This window comes from Bombyx mori, chromosome 9, assembly GCF_030269925.1.
Source record: "Bombyx mori chromosome 9, ASM3026992v2".
NCBI lineage: Eukaryota > Metazoa > Arthropoda > Insecta > Lepidoptera > Bombycidae > Bombyx > Bombyx mori.
The window spans coordinates 4,443,677-4,467,632 of NC_085115.1; the positions used below are offsets into that span (position 1 = coordinate 4,443,677).

The 23,956-nt window shown below is 34.8% G+C and overlaps 1 protein-coding gene and 1 long non-coding RNA gene across 24 annotated transcripts in view; one reads left to right on the forward strand and one right to left on the reverse strand.

The window, feature by feature from the left end:
- The window catches only part of LOC101747205 (uncharacterized), a 143,647-nt gene that overhangs the window by 107,785 nt on the left and 11,906 nt on the right, over nucleotides 1–23,956 (reverse strand). The gene's annotated exons all lie outside the window — the stretch shown is intronic.
- Nucleotides 18,128–20,155, forward strand: LOC134199320 (uncharacterized). The gene is made up of 2 exons (XR_009973763.1): nucleotides 18,128–18,390; nucleotides 18,757–20,155. It is a non-coding gene; the product is annotated as an uncharacterized LOC134199320 (long non-coding RNA).

Below are 23,956 nucleotides of genomic sequence, written 5' to 3' on the forward strand. Positions count from 1 at the left end.
CACAACGTAAATACGCCACCCACATTGAGATATAAGTTCTAAGGTCTCAAGTATAGTTACAACGGCTGCCTCACCCTTCAAACCGAAAGGCATTACTGCTTCACGGCAGAAATAGGCAGGGTGGTGGTACCCACCCGCGCGGACTCACAAGAGGTCCTACCACCAGTAATTACGCAAATTATAATTTTGCGGGTTTCATATTTATTACACGATGTTATTTCTTCATCGTGGAAATAAATCGTGAACATAATATGTTGAGTACGTATTTCATTAGAAAAATTGGTACCCGCCTGCGGGATTCGAGCACCGGTGCATTGCTCAACACGAATGCACTGGACGTCTTATCCGTTAGGCCACGAAGACTTCAAAACTTCATTCTTTTCATTCACTTCATTTTCAAACTCCAATCTCAAATGATAATGAATGTTCGTTGGTTCGTTCGTCAGTTAGCATATGTGTAGTAACGGCTCGAGCGAGCTATGTATACACGTGACACTCGTTGACAGATTTGCAAATGCGTTTATTTTCAATGGCACTTGTGGCTCGCAGCCTCAATGTTTTCCATCTGTCTGGTGCTGCACTTGATTTTATGATTGCTTAAAACTTCCCTGTCTGCATAATAGCAAAATTCATAAATTTAAACATTTCACTTTATACCTAGCTTTATATTTAAAATTTTAGATATTTTTGTTGTTTGTTAATATTTTCAGAAACAAATATATTCCGTCGTAATTTTATTTGTAATTTTAGTATGTCCCAGGTAGTTGTGAAAGTAACATCACAAAGTAGCACAAAATATATTCCGAACAAAATAGGGGTGAAGTGGACATGTGTTATTGTAACGAGATGCTAATGTAATCATGCCTTTAAATTAGATAGGGTAGACTCCTTTCTTGTACTAATATAATTTGCTGTTAAAATGTGAAGCGAAAGGGCATTTTATATTAAAGTAGATTTTCTATATTTTGAATACGTTTTAATGCCAAATAAACGAACAAATTACTATAAGTGTGTTTAGGTGTTTAGGTGTTTGATAAGTAGCGACCATACTTTTTCTCTGGTATCGCTATATAAATGAAAATACTAAGCTACGATACAAGATTGTAAACTGAATTTTCTTTGATAGGCACTATAAATTAACAAAATTCTCTATGTAGTGTTGCGCCGAGATTCGTGGGTTCGTGGGTTCAATTCCCACATCGGGCAAACATTCGTGTGATGAATTGTTTTTTTTTTTTTTGCCTTGATACATGGACGATCTCACGGTCCACCTGGTGTTAAGTGATTACCGGAGCCCATAGACATCTAGAACGTAAATGCCGCCACCCACCTTGAGATGAGTTCTAAGGTATCAGTATAGTTACAACGGCTGCCCCATGCTTCAAACAGAAACGGATTAACGCTTCACGGTAAACGTAGGCAGAGTGGTGGTACCTACCCGTGCGGACTCACAAGAGATCCTACCACCAGTGTTTGCTCATTTTCTGTGTGTTTATAATCTACATACCTATGTATATATGTATATTTCTCAGTTTCGTGTACCCATAACACAGGGAAACCTAACAAAAACAAGGAAGCATGCAACTTTAAGTAAACATTCTAATTAATCTGATCTCTAATCTAAGCAATATACCGACGTTCATGGAAGTTCTTAATGCTATGTAAATTCAGCATAACTCAAACAAATATCAGACTCTTTGGCAAATATAAATTACGTTCAGAGAATTTACGATCAGTTAGCCCGACAAATATTTAATCATTGTATGCACAACATTATAAGACAGGCTGCCTGTTTTGTCTCTGAAATGTTTCAAGCAATTATCAAAAGGAAGTGTGCTAATGCTGCAACTCCAACCGGTTTACGGCGCATATCGCTTTTGTATTAGTAATAATAAGTAGCCCTATAAAATAGACTCTAACACAGAATCGATATAAACGTAGTATTGAAACCTAATAGCATTATCGGAATGGACCCAGGTAATAATTTAACCAATCTAGGGCCTGTATCGACTGGGCTTATTATCAGTAATTCTACAGATTGATTGCGTTGCGAAGCGAAAGCAGGGGTAATTGGAGACGTTATAGAAATTGATAAGTGAAGTTAGTTGCTATTATATCTATAACAGAAAATTGCTGTACTAAAATACTTTTTCCTTCGTGACAAACTAGTCGATTTACTTTAGTAAGGTTATACCTTTGTTGATTAGATTTATACGTTTTTATAATTGTTAATTGTTATGTATTTACTTTTACGAACTTGAAATTTTTTAAGCTTCAGATTAGTTCGCTTATGATTTAGGCTTCCTCATACTTATATTATGTTCAACTAATAATCATAAAAATACGATTAAGCAATATCGGTTGCCTTGAGCTACTGTTTCCCTTTCAATCTTCTAGAATACCTGCTTTTTTATACTATCTTATTTTTCATATTTTACTTTATCCTCCCTATACTACTATTACATACGATCACCTCTCTAATTCCTAACACTACCTAGTTTTTATTTCAAGAACTATTGATAGCAAATAATACAGGCCCATTTGCGTGGCTACCAACATTCTGTTTATTTAGACCTTAAAACAGACATGCGACTGATTTGAAGAGTAGATAAGCCATTAAAGACGCTATACTCTATGAGTGAGTTACATATTTGTTCGAATTCTTAACTTATACGAAAAGGCAAATCTAAATTTAAAATTCTCGTATATTTAGCACACAAAAAACGAATGTTATAAAATACACAGTTGATGACAGAAAAGTGTATATGACTGCGTCCAATTTAATATGACCCCATTTCCTGTTTTTTGCGAGCCGTTAATTATAAACGGTGCAGTCAACAGTAATATCATTTTGAACTTGCTGCACGATCACGATTTAGTGCTAAGAATGTGTACGATAATCGTGTTACTGAACCACAGGCTGAGAATTAAGGATTTATAGACTACAAAAACATCATTAAGATTTTCGAAATTAGAAGCAACTAGTACGCTTTTATCGGTTCTGTCTCGAAAAAATAAAAAAAATTCTTAAGAAATACGTACTGCGGTGAGATTTGAGGCGGTAATCACGTTATAATGTATTTAGGGTCCAGTAACCATACAAAACTTGGTGGGCCGCGAGATATTTCACGTACCAAAGGATAAAATCGACAAATCTGCAAATTTTGCGTTCCTAGTATAAGTAAGTACTGAATTCTTTCAGCATATCAAAGGTACAGAGAAAGGTAAAAATATACTTCAATTACAGTTCAATATTTACTGGTACTTACTGTTGTAAGCCCGCATGAGTTTTTCGGATAGCACTTGACACCACCCTGTATCTAAACTAAACTGACCATTGGATGTTAAATTTGTGTATATGAAATGAAGTCTAAATGAAAAGGTATTTCCTTGCGAAAGGGTCACCAGAGAGTACCCAATTTGCAATAAACAAGTCAAAGGATTTACATAACCAAATTGACGGGCATACAAACAAATATAACAAAACCATATGGAAGCCTTGCAATCCCTTGATCGTTCAAAAACGTATCTTCAAATACGCTGGTGAAAAGTACCATATCACAATTTATATTGAAATTATTTTGCTGCACCAAATTTGATTGTAGTTGTAAGCCACAATTCCAAAAGGGGTATTGATTACAGTTACGGGGTATTGGTTATGTGTTACATTACCATGAGAGTCTACATTTAATCTTCTCTTTTCAGATCAATGAATTAAGTCTAGTCTATTGCAATATTACCGGAATGAAATCTCAACCCCCTTGAGCTACAATTTCCCTGTCATTAGTCCAGAAAATCTGTATACTTGCTTTTTTAATTTATAGTTAGTTTAGTTCCCAAATACTATGAGTGTCACAGTCCTGCTAAATTTGGCTGGACGTAACCATATGTTACAATTTGAGGATTTACTTTTTATAGTGTACATTGAGAGACCTTAGCTTCCCGTTTCGATGTGGGCGCGAAAATTCAATTTACCGAACTAGTTAACATGACGTAGATAGACCGTGAGATTGTTCACTCGAAGAAAAGTTGTATCGTAATATCCAAAACAAAAGGACGTCACGTTTGTGGTGCGGCGGCGGCACCTAAACGACGAGCATTCCCGCGATCGATCCGGATTAGGCCCCTAGCAGACCGACGGCCGGACTGAATAAACAATGTGACGAACTCGATTCACCCTTTTAACGAATCCCTGTGCAGTGCGCGTAAACTCGGTAAGTGTTATTTGTTTCTTTTTCCGCCTCGTGTGTTACGTCTGTAACGTTCCCGGAATGTGGTAAAGGAGTTCTATGTAGCTTAGTGTTTTTTTTTTTTTTTTTTGTTTTTTTTTTTTCGTTTTGTACGAACGATAAGTAGAATTCGGCTGACTTTACGCACTTCTAATTCTTCAGAGGTTTAATTGTTTATTGGTTTTTCGGAAAGTTCGAAGCGAGCTTAGTGAAGTCTCTTAGGTTATTTAAAATCTTAATTATAGAGATGTTTGGTCGAAATTTCTTGCTTTTGAAATTGATGACTTCGCCGATTCTTACCTGAAACAAGACAATATAATTGAGAATAACATGAATAAGATTAAAAGAGGGGTGTACGTGCACACGCTCCAGCCGGTGATAAGTAGTTATAGGAGCCCATAGACATCACAACGCGAATATTACACCTACGTTGGTACTTGAAGTCTATGTCATGGAAGACATTCGTGAACTATGTTATGAGTAAAGTAGTTAGCTCATTAGAAAAAATAGTGGCTGTCCGCGGCATTTGAATACTGACTAGTCAATCATTAAAACCACATGGATAGAAGCTGTTATAGACACCAACAATGCCAAGCAACGCTGCTGTGATGGTAAAATAAAATGATGAAACTAAATTTAATAATTCAATACCTTAGAAATGAGAACTGTCCACAAAACACGTTATTACCACAAATAGACAGACAAGATAAGTTTAAAGCTTTGCAGAAAGAAGAGAGAAGCCTTCAATACAAGTATGGGAAACAATTTACTTCAGCAAAGAAAAAAGAAAATAATATAGGTTTCTTTCAAACGACAGTTACATAAATTTGTATTGGTATTTAAGATGTACAACTTCCTATGCGTCTAATAATTGAATTCTTTGTAAAGATAAACACAGATAGTACAATAAAGTAGCTTAGAAATAAATTAATTTAGTAAGGAACAAAATGATGTACTTTCCAATTCAATTTCCAGTCTCCAAAAATTAAACCATTCACACCAGAAGTTCTTTTCGTCTATCCGATCGTAGTGATACGAAATAAATGTGAAAATACGCCGTCCAAAACGAAAACCCCAGAGATTTTGGTCCCAGGGAAACTATTTAAATGTGTGAGATATCCTAATAGATGCATCTTAGGAGTATGAGCATAGTTATTATTATGCATTTTTTTTTATTGCTTAGATGGGTGGACGAGCTCACAGCCCACCTGGTGTTAAGTGGTTACTGGAGCCCATAGACATCTACAACGTAAATGCGCCACCCACCTTGAGATACAAGTTCTAAGGTCTCAGTATAGTTACAACGGCTGCCCCATCCTTCAAATCGAAACACATTACTGCTTCACGGCGGAAATAAGCGGGGTGGTGGTACCTACCCGGGCGGACTCCCAAGAGGTCCTACCACCAGTGATTACGCAAATTATAATTTTGAATTTGAACGAGGGTGTATTGTAAAGACAGCTATGAAACGTAATAAATAATAGTTTTATTTCCCACTATTCGCTGCTAACCTAAGGGACTATTTCAGTTACTCAAGAACCTGAGCTCACAGCCTCAATTAGAGAGGATTTGCTAACACTAGCCCTAGCAAAACCACCCACTGAGAACAACCGCAGAGTAACTAAGTGGGTTTAATAATACTGTGTAAATGTAACTGTATAAAAAAAGTAAGAAAAAAAGTATTATAGATTTAAGAAATGGCAACTGCATTGTTTTGTAATGATAATATTTGTACATAGCAGTAGTACCAACGATCCTATGAAAAATAGAAATATATTTGTGATTGTGTTGTATGGTTTTGTTACTGAACCGGCAGTGGAAGCCTTATCAGTAGTCAAACAAAACTATTTTATCATCGACTATTGTTATAAATAATGCATCGTTGGAAATAAAGGTGAAATCCCAACAGGCATTTACTTTCTTTCCTATCTCTTCACGGATTACAAGATCGACTGTACGTTTGCTTTGTGAATATACCGTAAAGTGTATCTGATGAAATATTCGTACGCGTTTTAGGATACCAAATTCAGACATTGTCAAAAATGAAATAGAATTGTTAACAAATTCTTTATTTGGAAAGACTATGTAAGTAGGTACGGCCATTCAATGCATTATATTTCCGTAAAGCAATAATGACTAGGACTATTAGAAAATATGGTACTTAATTGCTTTTAAACTTTCATGTTGATGAGTAGTGACTTATGCGCTTTGGTCTCTATGGCCCCCGATAACTATTTGATAGCAAGTGGCTCTTGAGATCATCTCCTAAAAATAAATAATGAATTATTTATATATTATTTATACATAGATGATACGATGACGCCATGCTATGTTAGTAGTGGTAATTGCTACAGTGTACACTGTACAGTATGTACAACAGAAAACTATTTGCCAACTGAATTTTACACGGAATATTAAAAAAATATGCAAAAACATTAATCATTTCAAAAGATGTTCATTTCCTAGGAAACATTAATAAGCCATAAACAGAAAGCATATTTTAAAAGTAACAAAATCTAAAAGTTTTCACACGAGTGTAGCTGCAAAAGTTTGACCATTACCAAGAAATATGCGTTCTTCTATTAGAAAATATGCCTATAGTTTCCGAGCCTCCTTCCCTCGGTGGCATGTTTATATTCGCTTCGCGTGAGTGTGATGTTACCAGTCTGAAACAACTTCGCTGTTGTATAAACAAAAACAAACCGTAAGTGAATGGTAACATGTATCAAATTCGACCTAGGAAACAGTTATTCGGTAACGCAAAGTTCCGGTAACCGTTATACCTGTCATAGAAATGAAATAGTGACTTCGGTGTATTTTTTTTATATTTTGATAAAAAGGCAATCAGTGCGCCGTCGGCTGTTGAATTAGTTAGTTAATGAATTTAATGAAGCTTCTCGATGTCATATAATAAAACTTAGTAGCATTGATTAAAATAATTGGATGGATACTGTGCGGTCTATTCTGTTCTCCATTAAACAGTTCACTTGTTTCCGAATTATTTTTTGGTGTATTCTACATATCTGAATTATCCTTGATCTTGTTTTTTGTATGGAACCCAAAAATACCTCAATCTATCAGTCTATTCAAATAACTAAGACCTACCTTTCGGAGTCTGAATACAGGAATACCTGAATCGTAATTGAGTTGAACTTTTTGGGAATGGCAGTTCTGATATACACGCAGATTTAACGACTGCCCATAAAAAACCAGAGGTTGGATTTAAAAAAAAAAACGTGGCTTTCAGATCGGTTTTTCCAATGGCAACGTTGAGCACTATTTTTTAATTTTTCCATTCACGATACCGCCATCAATTTTTTTTTAAAATCCGTTAGCTTTTATGAAAGATATCGATAGCATAAATGCCACTAACTGAATTTTATAATTGAAAATAGTTTGGCTGAAACCGTATTCCATAATGCAATTAACACTCTTATAATTTGCGTTAGTAAACAAAATATTCTAAAGGTTCCGTTTTCGTTTTTCAAAACGTATTAGATTTAATAGCAATGGCAACGTTGAGCGCTATTTTTTAAATTTTTCCATTCACGATACCGCTATCAATTTTTTTTTTTAATCCTTTTGCTTTTATGAAGGATATCAATAGCATAAACGCCACTAACTGAATTTTATAATTGAAAATAGTTTGGCTGAAACCATATTCCATAATGAAATTAGCACTCTTGTTATTTGCGTTAGTGAACAAAATATTCTAAAGGTTCCGTTTTCATTTTTTAAAACGTATTAGATTTAATAGCTATGGCAACGTTGAGCGCTATTTTTTAAATTTTTCCATTCACGATACCGCCATCAATTTTTTTTTTAAATCCCTTTGCTTTTATGAAAGATATCGATAGCATAAATGGCACTAACTGAATTTTATAATTGAAAATAGTTTGGCTGAAACCGTATTCCATAATGCAATTAACACTCTTGTTATTTGCGTTAGTGAACAAAATATTCTAAAGGTTCCGTTTTCATTTTTTAAAACGTATTAGATTTAATAGCAACCAATATATGGTGTAGGTACAGCATGATTCGATTACTAATTTTTTTTTTAAATATACGAGTATCAACTATGTTCTTGTACAGATAAAATGCATGTTTATACTACACTTACTAATATCAAAGTTTATGAAAGTTTGAAAGCCACTTAGAATCCAAGACAGTCGTCCACTCAATACATTTCACCTGAGCTGCCTTGATACGTCGGGGTCGACGCCCCTATCGAGGTTCAAAGCGATGCCGACACACGCTACTACCTGAGCGGTACCTACTTACCGCATTGACAATTACGTTAAGTACTAAAAAATTGATTTCTATATTTCTATTTTTATCTTATATCTATACTAATATTATAAAGAGGAAACATTTGTTTGTTTGTTTGTATTGAATAGGCTCCGAAACTACTGAACCGATTTTAAAAATTCTTTCACTGTTTGGAAGCTACACTATTCCCGAGTGACATAGGCTATAATTGTTTTTTTAATTTGGGATCCTTACTAAAACTCCAATGATGTAACGCAAGGTGTACAAAAATTACCTAAAATATTCTTTACATCGCGTGCCCTGCGAAAACTATTGATGATAGAATAAAAAAATGTACTATGACTTTGTAAAACACATTATTATTTACAAAAAGTGTAGCGGCAGCACATGTCTGACTATTATAGTGATGCCACAATAAGTGTTCATTTATTTAAAAAAAAGAAAACATCGTCAAATATCGTTTTTTATAATTTATAATTGCAAGCTTTTTTATAATTGTGGGCTTACTGGTGGCCCGGAGGCCTTTCCAGTTTCACAAGGACAGGTGGGCGAGCAAGGGCTCAACCAGTACAAGGAAGCTCTAACTCAATAAACTCAATGGCTTTTGTTTTGTATGTATGATCTTTTTACGATAATTAGAAAAATAATAATATAAAAAAAATAGATAAAAACAATTTTCTACTTTTAGAGATCTGAGGCAAATATAAGGGTTAATGTGTGCGTATTATAATTTTTTATTTTTAAATTTTTGTTAAAGACCCGAGCGAAGCCGAAACGGGCCGCTAGTATGTATATAAAAATGAATTGCTGTTGGTTAGCTGGAGCGATTTGGCTAATTTTTGTCTTCAATTATTTGTGGAAGTCCAGAGAAGGTTTAAAAGGTAGATTTAAGTTCTATTCGAGGTATAAAGAAAATAAAACTGGAGGTTTCGCAACAACCCACGGTCATTCGGTAACGTGCAAACTTATTGTGGTACACTTCATTCACGGTTGTTTGCATAAGAGTTAGTGCATTGGGTAAACGAACGCTCTGAGATCGTGGTCAATGAATGATAAAAAAAAAAAAATTGTACGCTATTACAAAGTTAAGTCGTACACTGTGTGCATTACTAATTTGTACGTTATTACAAAGTTAAGTCGTATACTGTGTGCATTACTAATAAAAATCTTACGTTACGGACTTTTTTCCCGGTTAGGGTACCCCTCCGCATCGTCCCATAAGGAACTTCGTTCCAAAACAATAATGTTTCTTTATAGTTCTTATCCAAGTAATTTGAATTTAAATACCTTTTTAATGCAACTTTATGCAATTCATCGAATGGAATGCCATCACGAAAAACTGTTTTTCAAATTCCCAAGGATTCGCGAACGAAAACATTTAGAAAATGATCTTACAAGTCCGTACGTTACTTAACGCGACTTACAAAACTTTGAATCGTTACTTCGAGTCGGATACCTAAAAGTTGGAAACTTGAAACGCGCAATGTACTACCGAAGCTCGTTACAAGTTCATCAAAGAGCCCGAACGGTCGGCTCGCGAACCTTCAGATAAGAAAACACATTCCTCATTGAGTATTCGAATTATCTCGACAGTGTTGACACAGTTGCGCTTCGATGCTTGGCCCAAGACGCGAGATGCTATATTAATAATCTTTGGTTAGAATTTGAGAGTATTTGATGAGTATATATCGACGCTTGAAAGGCAAACGTGACTAAGCGACATTGCGTGAACTTTACAGTAGACTAATTTAAAATTGAAATACCTGAAAAAAAATCTATTTAAACGAAGCCTAGCTATAGGGTTGAAATGATTTTAATAGAACTAGAAATATATTTTTTTGCGCAACGATTATGATTAGTGCCTATCATTTATGTACACAAAGCAGTTATTGTTGCTTAGTCACGTTTTCCTTTCAAGCGTCGATATATATATATACAATACAATAAAATAGTTAAATCTTCTATACTAATATTATAAAGCAGAAGAGTTTGTTTGTTTGAACGCGCTAATCTCAGGAACTACTGGTTCGATTTGAAAAATTATTTCAGTGTTAGATAGCCCATTTATTGAGGAAGGCTGTGGGCTAAGGCAAGAGCACCAATAAAAATATTTCAAAATCGGGGTTAAGCAGTTCCTTAGCATTTTATAATTCAAAAATATTTTCTTTCTACGTAAAGGGGGGGGGGGGGGTAAAATTTAGCGTTATGCCAAAGTAACTATTCCACGTGGACGGAGTCGCGGGCAAAAGCTAGGGCACAAATTAAGTTGTTGTGAAGTACTAAGTAGTAGTAAGATGAACTCTCACCTTGATATATTTGGTCAATTCTTAATTGTCAATACACTTGTTTTTAAAAAGTGTTTGCTTAAATTTAATTAGAACATAATATGTACGTCCGTAATTATTGTTTTGGTTTCAACGCAACAGGTTAAGGAAAACGCTTTGCATGGCTTTTTTTTGCGACAAAACAATTAAGATGCGTGCGTTGTACCCATCATGATCTCATTCAGTCTGGAATCGGACGCTTGGGTATCGTACGACCACAGATCATAGAACGACTGATAAACTCTAGATAGTTCCTCTGTCACATTGTCACCCAATCGGCTCAAAAGCAGCGGTTGCATTTAAAGGTTTCTTCACGCCCAAAAAAAAGAAACACTTCTTGATGTTCTGTGTTTCACAATTGTTTGATACGGCAACATTAATTATGTTTTAAAGTCAAGATGAAGCTCTCTCGTTTTATTGGTTTTTATGTGGCTCGAAAATACTAATTCTATCTATCTTCTTCAAGCTTCTGACAGACATGACATTTGGTAGGCAGCGGCTTGGCTCTGCCCCTGGCATTGCTGAAGTCCATGGGCGACGGTAACCACTCACCACCAGGTGGGCCGTATGCTAGTCTGCCTACAAGGGCAATAAAAAAAAACATTCCGAACGATAGCGAAAATACATCCGCTTTACCTTCAAAGGTGTAGAAGAGATACGCTGTGAAAAACGCTGACGCTTTTGAATCAATTATCAAAATGAGTCCACGGAAATCTGGCATATCGGAGCCGCTGTAGTATTTATTCAACGTTGATTTGTACCGACAATGCTGTGTAAACCGGAGGGGAATCACGATAACCTACGACCGTAAAGCTATTTGTTTGTCAACTAATTGTTAACCGTGTTCGGGAGATTATTTTTGTGAACGAATGTTTGTTCTGTTTATATTTATGTTGTTTGGTGACGAAGCCGTGGTCGGGTTGAAGATAAGATTCGAGTTTGCAATTTATTTTCGGTTCTATTTTGGCACAACGCAAGAGTAATAAATTTTAAATATATATTAATGTAGGATTGGTAAGAACGGAACGTATGAAAATAGTGTGGAACGGAGCGTTAAGATGTGAGGGAGAGAAAACGGAAAGAAAGGGAGAAGAGAATGACAGATAGAATGACAGAGAATTGGTAGATGGCGAAGACGGTTGAAAAATGAGCAAGACGTGTGTAATAAAAGTGTTAATTATTTTATTTTGGAACATTTTAACTTTTATTTTATGCGCTGCGATACGTATTCTACATTTATATGTATTACAATAATAGCAGCGGCTGAAGATGCATGAAGAACTCATAAAATAGAGCGAAAATATATAAAATCTAAAGTCCAAATAGAATTTCTTATAAATGTATTACATTTGCAATTCACTTACGCTTACTTACATTAATGTACGATTTATAAAAAAAAGCAATATATTTTACAAAACAGCGTTCATGACAATTTTAAATGTTCGTGTTGACCGTTTACTGTCTGTCTACTGCTGTGTATATCACGTTATAACTCTAGATGGGTCTACGAGCTCACAGCCCACCTGGTGTTAAGTGGTTACTGGAACCCATAGACATCTACGACGTAAATGCGCCACCCATCTTGAGATATAAGTTCTAAGGTCTCAAGTATAGTTACAACGGCTGCCCCACCCTTCAAACCGAAACGCATTACTGCTCCACGGTAGGAATGGGCAGGGCGGTGGTACCTACTCGCACGGACTCACAAGAGGTCCTTTACGCAAATTATAATTAGTGTTCATCAAAATTCAAAATTCTTCCAACGAGTTAAAAAAATATTACGAAACGGCAGCCACATTTCCTAACTCCGGCACACAAGTGACTTTCAAATTAATCGCATTAGCGAACGATTAACAAATCTCATATATAAATCTTGGTAATGGTCCGCCACGGGCATGCGATACTCGGAAACATTTTCATACATAACAATAAGTTTTAATAAGGAGGTTTCGAACGTTAGGCACGCTATTGCGAGCTTGACTTCGGAATTATTGCAGCTTTGAGCATTTTCCCGTGTTTACTTATTATATTAAATTATATTGTATATTTGGAGATTAGTTTCACGCCGAGGGCTTAATGAATAAGACACTCGATGAACTCGTAGTCTTGCGACAAAACCATGGTTTCATGATGTGATTACCAGATATTCTTGAACGCCTTCCATTATGGATGAATAACATAATTACTGTGTTAAGGCCTTTTGTGAGCACGCATGAATAGATACCCCAATTTTATATATGTATATAATTTAACATTTTTTTGTGAAAAAAAAAGTAAATAAAAAAGATAAATTATTAATAAATTAAAAAACTGCCTCTTTTTGTTTTGAAGCTCAGCCTTAAGATTTTGGCATCCGAAGTAGATTATGGTAAGTAATCAGATATTCTTGAACGCCTTCCATTATGGATGAATAACATAATTACTGTGTTAAGGCCTTTTGTGAGCACGCATGAATGGATACCTCAATTTTATATATGTATATAATTTAACAATTTTTTGTGAAAAAAAAGTAAATAAAAAAGATAAATTATTAATAAATTAAAAAACCTAACTAAAAATTGATTTTACAAAAATACACCGTAGTTAGCATAATATTCAAATGTGGACGAACAAACAACATCATAGTCGTCAGTGACTACGAAAATTTTAAAGTATTTTAGACACGACAGAAATTATATTATTTAACAACAATAAAAGCGTAAAAGCCGTAATAGTAGTTTAAATTATTTGTAAGACTCTCGAAAACCGGTTGATAACACTAAGATTAAACTAAAATTAAAAATATGAAGTAGAAAACACCCTGTACTAAAGAAATTTTCGGGATACAATACCTATTGTAAAGTGAACTATGGAAGCAGTATATCAATTCTTCAGTCACCGCAATATAAAAGCTATCGATACCGCAGGCCTCAGAAAACTAGTTTGACGGCTCTATCAATGGTGACAAGTACAAGAAAGATTCATGTAATACTACAATAATAGCGAGGTATGAACTTTAAGCATGTGTGCGTGGCCGAATGAACCAATGAAAGAGTAGATAGCAATACCTGTAGTGCCTTCGATACGACTAGATTTTTTTAAATTGGTTGTTAGCATTTCACACACAGACAAAGATCATATTTCGTCGCTCTTATTATCTATAGAAAATGAGTGGCCGTCGCAAAGACTGGAATCAGGCAAGGTATATTATAAGCTATTAATTTCATTACTTGCCTGACAGTATATTGTAAATATTTTGGTTTAATTAGTCTTAGTATTGAGAAGAAATACCAAGCTTTAGAATGTTTTTTATTGATTTTTATTAAATCTGAAAATTTATCTGAATGTAGCTTCTTAAAATACCAGAGTATTGGTTTAAAAGACCCATTAAAGTTTTTTTTATTAGCAGTTATTTTTTTGTTGTTAATATTTATATTGACGATCTGAATAAAACTTTCGATAATGTCTACAATATTAAAGATTCTGTATTATATATCGCAATGGCTACCGCCCTTCTGCAAATATGTTAATCACGAGTCTCTCGAGGAATCTTTAACATGAAATTAAAAGATAAATACCGGGAGAGGAAAAAATCATTTACTCACTGCCCGCTTAAATCTCTTTTCCCTTTTGTTTTCCCATGAAAACAATTCGTCAAGAACAGGCCCCACTTTCGGCATTCAAAAGGAAAAATGGTAGGCCAAACAAGCGAGCAACGAGTTAGGTCGTAACAAAATTCCAACAAAGGATGATTAACGATTTTTTTCCACCCTCGAGCTCATTCAAGCCGCGTCGATATTGAATCCGTTAGGCGGCGTAAAAATGAAAGTTTTCCTCTTTTCTTTTCCAAACACGTGCGACACATGGGCGTCGAGAACGATGAGCTAGTTACCCGATGAATTGTCGATGTCAATCGAACTTTAAAATATTTTTTATGATAGCCGAATTATTTTAATAATTTCCGTTGTATGTATTTTATAATGTTTCGGTTATAAAAATTATTAAGATTAAAGAATAAATGAAATTAATTACGACAATAATAATTTACACACTGCTAAAATAAATTAAAAAACGATTTAAGCGTACATTTAACACCTTAGTTACATTAAAAATGCAAACCGTAAAACTATACCAAAAGCAATTTAAACTAATTTAGAATAACCACGTCATAAAAATCGTTTATCAATAATCGTAACATCAATATCTGCTATGTTAAATCAGCATGACTACTTTTTTTCTTTTAATACCAAAATTTTATTAGTAAAATAGCCTTATTAGTCGAAATGTCCAAAAATTGCGTATTATTACGTAGACATTAGTACAACAAGAACTAAAATACTGACAATTAAAAAAAAAAACAATTTACTTTGTACACAATACGGAAGTGACATATGTCTCATTTAACACAAATTGTAACTTGGATCTGTAATGTAGCACTTATTTCTCTCTACTTAGTTCTGGACTTGTTCAAAACGAACGACTGCCATTTTCGATGGACTAAAACAACTAACCGAAAGTCGTTAAAAATTTGGGAAGGTGACGCGCAGAAACAATGTTTTAATAACGCTCGACAACAACAACTTTTATTTAGCGGAAGAATGTTCTGGAAAAATATAATTGTTTCCTTATAAGTTGTATACTCGTAGAATATCCAATACAACTTTTTTTTTAATTATTGCTTTGGTGGGTGGACGAGCTCACAGTCCACCTGGTGTTAAGTGGTTACTGGAGCCCATAGACATCTACAACGTAAATGTGCCACTCACCTTGAGATAAGTTCTAAGGTCTCAGTATAGTTACACAAATGGTTTTGTTCGTGCCCGTTTGTTTTCTTTTATCGAATAGGTAGGTACGGGTTAAATTGTAATCCTATAGGCTGCGAGTAGCTCATCTGTCGTGTCGTGGTCACATGAGTTATCGGGTTGCGAATTTTATAAAAAGAACCGAGTGGCAGTATTGAGTTTCGCGTACCAATGAAATTACGACAGGTGGTTTCCCATCACCTGCACAGCATATGCTTTGAGGATTTTAAGCTAATTACAGCTGGAATGCAACGCCCTTACAATACAATATCTCCTTGCTGTTGTAAAATGTTATTACAATGCGTTGTATGTACAAAGTCTTTTTAAAAAGTGATTCAAAATCAAAAATCGAATTTAGACAACCTACTCGGGAAGTCATTTATCCAATTGAAAAAGATAAATTTCTTAAAAAAAGAAACCGCGTAAAATGACAGAAGATTTACGATATTTAGTTTGTATTATTGTACCTACATTTGTTAACTGATATGTACTTATTTTATTATTCTTGGTTAGCAGTATGTAAAAAAATGTAATGCTTAACAGTACGAAGAGAAATGAAATTGTAAACGAGATTGAAAAAAAAAACTATTTTTTAATTACCTTTTTTTTTTATTGCGTTGATGGGTGGACGAGCTCACAGCCCACCTGGTGTTAAGTGGTTACTGGAGCCCATAGACATCTACGACGTAAATGCGCCACCCACCTTGAGATATAAGTTCTAAGGTCTCAGTAGAGTTACGACGGCTGCTCCACCCTTCAAACCGAAACGCATTACTGCTTCACGGTAGAAATGAGCAGGGTGATGGTACCTACCCGTGCGGACTCACTAGAGGTCCTACCACCAGTAAACAAGCTGTACCCTATTCAGTATACAAACTAATGTTGTAGCTGACTGTAAATAGATTCAAAACTTTAGCTAATTTACGGAATAAATTAAGGACTATTAAAAGAGTTTTCGTAAAAAAAATCATTTTATAATGACGCTCTTGAAGAGAAAATTTCGCTTTTGAACCGCTAAATGGAGCTAAATTACCCAAGTTTCGAAATAATTGAAGTTATTTATAACTTTCCTTGTTTATATTATTATAGACATTAATGTTTTTATTTGACATAAAAGTCCAAGATTTATTGTTTATCGCCATCTCGTACTGATAATGTCTAGATTGCGTATGTTTATTAACTGAAACTTAACTCTACTCGTCTTTTTATTCAGTACTAGCTGACCCGGCAGACTTCGTACTGCCTCAATCGATAAATAAAAGACCTAAGCTTTTGTATAAAATAAACTTAAAACAAAAGGAATCCGTCCGACCGGGGACACATCAAAGGAAAAACAAAATTGTTATTTTTATTTTATTCCGAGCATTTTCATATTTATCTACCTTTCAAACCTTCTCTGGACTCCCACAAGTAATTTAAGATCAAAATTAGTCAAATCGATCCTGCCGTTCTCGAGTTTTATCGAGACTAACGAACAGCAATTTATTTTTATATATATAGATGTGTGATTAAATGTTGGTCAGAATGTTGACAAAGCTGTTCATTTCCAAACAATCACACAATAATATACATCAGATTTTTAAAATCAAAAGATATTTGTGATAAGTGTCTGTCTGGGTATTGATCAAAAGGTATGCTGGGGACTTAGCGACGTACAGTTTGCTATTCCGTTCCAAGATATCGTAGGCCATGACACTCAAATTTTTTCAGATAGCCTCTAACATAATCTTCCAACTGGTTTTAAATTAACTTATTTTAAATTTCGAATACAGCCCAAAATCGTGTCGTCCAATCCAATTCAAGAAAACTCGAACATTGAAGAAGCGAAAAAAAATTAATTCAACTTATAATTTAAACAAAAATGTAGCAGATTATTGTCTTTCAATTTCAGCCATTTTATACCTATAGTGTTAGGTACTAGTAGTCATGCATATTGCGAGTCTGCTAAAGTGTACTACTATCCTGATTGTTATGCCACTCAGCAATAATGGGATTTGTTGGGTCGGGCAGCTGTCGTCTCCAATCAATTGAGAGTTCGATATGATGCCTCAAGGTATGGGGGTATTTACGTTAACGTTAAATATCAGCCACACGCTTAGCATCGGGTGAGCTTTTCTACCTATATTAACCATCAAAACAGGACTTTCAAATTCTATCAGACGCTCACACGATAAAATTTCACTGCTGGTAGGACCTCTTGTAGTAAGCAATAATGCGTTTCGGTTTGAAGGGTGGGGCAGCCGTTGTAACTATGTTGTAGATGTCTATGGGCTCCAGTAACCACTTAACACCAGGTGGGCTGTGAGCTCGTCATGCCTCGTGACCTCTCATAAAAGCAATAAAAAAAAGACCTTATTTGCTCGTATACCGAATAATAATATTTGTGTTTATCGAATTAATAATATTGTGGATTACTAATAAAACAAAATAATATTTGTGTTTATCGAATTAATAATATTGTGGATTACTAATAAAACAAAATAATATTTGTGTTTATCGAATTAATAATATTGTGAATTACTAAGGTAAAAGCACTAATGCTGGACATTGAACTAAAAGATGACACTTTAAAAAAATATATATTCTAATAAGGAAACTAAACACTTAAATAACATTGCTATTGATGTTAAAGACACCTAGTACCATCTATGATACATTCTCAAAAGCTTGCGTACAGTGTTAGAAGCAAATTTCAAAATGGCATCAGTTGACAACAAACAATGTGAGCAGGTTGACGTTTTGCGCGTAATTCTTAGCGTTTTCCTTAAGCCATCTGACTTTTAACAGGTGTGATTTTGTCTTATATTTTTATAATTATTGGCTACTGTTGGTTTCGATATTATAAATGTATGAAATTATTGATTTATTAGGACCATTTCCTTGTTATTTTGGTTTGTTTTTGTACAAATTTTAAGTGGTGTTTACTATTAGTACCAAAAATGAATCAAAACCTAAAAGATGACACGTGTGTCTTCTACTAGGGTTACATCGAACTGAATTTGTTAGCTTAATTTTCTTCAAATTCAGCCTTTATGTTGTAAAACAAAAGTTTCAATCTGAGTTTCGTTCATTTTGCACGAGTCTAACTAAACGAAGACAGTGTCAACTATTAGGGTATACCAGATGTCAACTATTAGTATCAACTAATTTCAGCTTAAGTTTCGAGCACGATGCCGCCAGTAAAGGGTCAGATGTTTCAATACTCTGAAGCCAATATTGAAGAAGCCATAAAAGAATGTATATGTTTGAGGGTTTACTGGTGGCCCTGAGGCCTTTCCAGTTTCATAAGGACAGAAGGGGCGGAATTTGCTAACAGCTACCCGAGCGCCTCCAAGGGAGACCTAACAACTCAAGAGTAGCTGCTTCGCGAATGAATCTACTACCGGATCGGGATCGCGACCCGCTGAGAAGATCCGGCGAGAAACTCAACGGGCTGATGCTTAGGTTAGGTTGCACGTCGAACTCTTTGCCGAGTTCGACGAGTACGATTACCGGGATCTCTACTCCTAGTGTTAAAGCGGAAGGCGTCTAATGCAAGGGTTATTGGATCTGATGGATCCGTAAGGAGGTGTCTAGGGCGACGACGGTGACTGGCTCCTGCGTGGTCAGGATTCGGGGAGTAGTCAGCGGCGGCAACGATAAGGCGATTACCATGACGCATTGCCTTATCGAAGTAACGTTCCGACGCGGACTTCATGTATTTTCTGATCGGTTCGAGGTCCAAGTCGTCTTGTAAGTCGACGCTCCTCACGAACCACGGGGCTCCGACTGCTAACATGCAAAAACAAGATTGTAGGGATTGGAGGGTGTCTATGTGTGTGCGGGCCGCGTGAGCAAACACCACACTCGCGTAAGTCATGACCGGCCTTATGTAAGCTTTGTAAAGTGTCACCTTGTTCCGAAGGGACATTTTACTCCGCTTACAGATCATGGGGTAGAGTCTGCCGAGAATAAAAGCGGCACGGTCGCGGACTGATTTTATATGTGGGCGGAATGTCATGGATGCATCCAGGGTGACTCCCAAGTACTTGACCTTCCTGGTCCAGGGTATGAGGCGGGGCGTTCCGACAGCTACTGCGGCAAAGAAATTTGGAGTTCCACGAGTAACTTTATTAAATAAAGTCAAGGGAAAGACACCTACTATGCGTAAAATAGGAAGAAGTTGTTATTTAACCGAATATATAGAAAAAATACTCGTAACATGGGTAAAAGCTATGGTCAAACAAGGGTTTCCAATAGGAAAAGATAATTTACAAGATAGCGTTAAGAAAATAGTTGATGATCTTAAGATTGATTATAATTGTTTATAATAAAACTAACGTTAAAGTCGTGTCTATTATTAGTGCCAACTGATGTCAATTTTTGGTGGATTTGATTTTCGATGCTGTCATCTTTTAGTGTCTATGGCAAAACTAACAAGTTTGTAATTTTTTGTAGAAACTACAACAGTATTGAAATATTTTATATGAAAAAATTTATCTCTAAATGTTGCTCTAACAGTAAAAAAAAAGATTTAATATAATATTTGATAAATACATTTCATAACTGAGAATGAAGTTTGATTTGTCCTTAAAGTGTCTAGCATTAGTGCTTTTACCTTAATAAAACAAAATAATATTTGTGTTTATCGAATTAATAATATTGTGAATTACTAATAAAACAATACGACTTGTTAATGTATAAGTTAACGTACCGATTTAAAAATGCTGCCTCTTTTTGTTTTGAAGCTCAGCCTTAAGATTTTGGCATCCGAAGTAGATTACGGTAAGTAATCCGATTATTACGTAGCGATTTTGGTAATCGAAATTCGTAGAGCGGCGTACTGGGAAACGATAAATTAGAATATCTCGAGAAATTGTCTGTTTGAATTTGATATTTCGTACAAGCTCTTCAGGTCAAAAGGAAATTAGACATGTAAAACTTTTTTGTTACAGCAAACTCCTTACGCGTTCTCCAGACATTAAAGAGATAAAAAATATATTTACGTGTCCTAAATTAAGCAAATTCTCAGTACAATCAAATTCTAAAACATGTGATCATTAAAAAAAACTTGATGAAATAAGTAATTCAAAAAATGAAAATAAATTCTGGTGTTTAATTACCTAAGTCAATATACATCGCAATGTTAATGCCGCCACCCATCTTGAGACTTGAGGTCTGAGTTACAATTTTACTGTACAAAAGAAGCCCTTCCACCAATAACTAAAAAAAAACAACTCTATTTTATACCATGCAGTGATAGAGCTTATACTAATTATTCTAAACTGGTAATTTTGAAACGTATTTCTTGTTCTGACTCTGAACTGAAACAATTCATTATTAATTCAAAACCATCAGAGATGTGTATTTCTGCGAATTCATTTAATTTTGTTCCTTTTCAAATGTCAAAAATGTCATTCAAGATTGTAAACGAGTATTAAATATGTATGTCTCAGAATTCTCGGACTAGTCATTTCCATTGCAATTCTACTTAAGTGAACGGTTTACAACAGAAAACTGACTAATAAGTCGTAGTATGTGACAGTTTAATGGTAATATTAAAAGCTCGTTAACTCCACCGGATAGAGTTGTTATATTTATTCTTCTTTTGAAAATGTTTTTTTTTTTATTCCACAATATTAAGTACACTATCTTATAGTCTTTACTATGTATTGAATTTTCAATAATATGAAACCGTGAGTATTGAAATCGAAGATTCATTAATTTTCATAAATAATAAAAAGATGTGTGGTGTCGTGGGACATCGGATAGGAACGAAGTTCCTTAATATAAAAATATTAATTTTAAGTTCTATTCGAGATATAAAGAAAATAATTATTCGGGTATACATTTTTAATAATAAAAAAAAAAAAAAATTTGTACGTTATTACAAAGTTAAGTCGTACACTGTGTGCATTACTAATAAAAATCTTACGTTACGGACGTTTTTTCCCGGTTAGGGTACCCCTCTGCATCGTCGCATAAGGAACTTCGTTCCAAAAACTCCACAAAAGGGTTCCACAGTCTTCAGTCTCACGGTGATCATGGCGCTTATATGTAATATTGCTGATATATCTGAGATTAACAAAATTACAGCAATAACCCGTCACATAAACTTAATTATTCAATTACGATCGTTCTGGATTTAGGAGTCAAATATGCCAATTAATTTATTGATGCAACAGTAATTTTAGTTTTTGTTGTTTCTGTCATTTGAATAACTTCTACTTTCGGATTAAAAAATGATCTCTAACAATTTCTCTAAAACTGCTTGCACAGAATCGAACTCCTGGTCTGATAGACGTTAAACAGCTAAACCATAAATCTTCTACTACGACTTAAATCACGTTAACATTTACAATGATCAGAACTATACAGATAAACACATATCCTCAGTTACAAAATTCTACGCCAAAATCCCTTAATAAGAGCCAACTCTTAATTATACTTTACAAAGTACTTAGTTAGGGTACATAAGAAATAGAGTTTAGTGGCCTAGCTTATCCTAGTGTACTGAGCAAGTTGGCCCCGTTTGCTAATCTCCTAAGGCCAGTAACGAGGGGGTGCAAGTGATAAACTTTTGAAAATTAGACTAAAGGAATGAAAATATTGATAATACTAGCCAAGTGGCTTAGTCTTCAATAGTGTAACCAAATTCCTCTTATGCCGTTTGCCAGTATATGGGTTTCCTTATTAAAATATTTATATCCTGGTTATGTAAATAATGGTCCGGTTTTTTTTAACTGATTTTGCGAGTCGCTGACAATTAACACTACTTTCACGGTTTAATATCGCTTCGTATTTTCCTCTTATTATTTCCAAGCTTTGGAATACTTACACAGTTACAGTTACAGTTTTAGTGGCCATGGATGACTGAGGCGTTATTCATCGACATTTGAATGTTGTGGTAGCTAACGCCTACTTTGGAATAAAAAAAAAATTTTTTATTTCAAAGACATAGATTTTATATTTATTACCTTGTGGTCTAGCAGTTTGTTGATAAAGGTCTGATCTGGAGAATTTTATCATCGAATTAGGCCATTTTATTAAATTGCCAAGAATGTTTAGCAGTCTCTGATCTCTCTTTTGTAGGGATTTTGTTTATTTACTTCAATTCTATTGGCTTAGTAACTAAAGCAGTTATTTATAAACAATCATTATTTTATTAGTCATTATTGATTAGTGAATAAAATGCATTATAGAATATTTTAATATAAACGCCTAACGGGCCGCATGCTCGTCTGCCTACAAGGGCAATAAAAAAAATATAGTTACATGTTTTTTATATTATTTCATTTTGCTTTTAACTACAGAATATATACTACACAATCGTTCTTATATCAGTAATAATTGATTTTTGGTATGCGAACAATTTAAAAATCGCTTTCTCTTGTGGATAACGTCAAGCACGAATGCGAGTTAACCCGAGTTACCTGGTGCTACGCCCACGAATGTCGCCAAGTAATGAGTTTTGTTGTACAACAGCTACCTCTGGTTTAAAGGACATAACAATATACGAGACCCCGGCACAGGGCTGAAGGCACGTTTGCTTTCCGTAAATACTTTTACAGACCATCTAGACTACCTAACTACTTTGTTACATTCCGTTTGAAGAAAGGTTGGTACTTGAAATTTTACACTATATTTTATTTTACAAGCCCTCTTAAATATTAACAGAAAGTTACACGTTCTTAAACGTTTTAAAGTTGAGCTTTTCTACTCGCAGTCGGACGTGTTGTGAGCCCTTATACGTATTTATCACCAACTTGCCTATTTCTGCTGTGAATTCTTGTTGGAAGGATGGGATAGCCAGTAACCACTTAATACCATGTGGGTCGTAAGGTCGTTCTCCCATGTAGCGTGTGGCGGTAGCTATCAAAGAAGAAATATTGCAATTTTTTTTTGCATCTCATGTACTTATATATTTTAAAAGCAGTTGCATTACGAGAGTAAAACTGACGAAAAGAACTTATTTTTACTTATTGGTACCCCATACCCGTTACTAAGGTTTTAAAATTTATGTAGAGTATTAATTATAAGCAATGGTTACAATATTGCAATTAAAAACATATTTTTCAAGTTATAATGTTACCACTTCGACGTATCCTAGTCTTTAAACGAGATATCTTCGTTTATTTCTAAGTTATGATCAGAACGAGATTTGCGCGGCGTTTGATAATTCGATTCGAATTAAAACTCACAAAAATACATAGTAATCTAATTGCACCGTAAAAATTTAGTGCATTGTTAAATTCAATTCTCAGTTGTTGTCGCTCGCAAAGAATATTAATATTACAAAATGTTGGCCTTCCCGTGCCGGTTTCGAATCGTAAAATTAATCGTAAATGCTTATTTCAGTCTGCCTACCGAAATC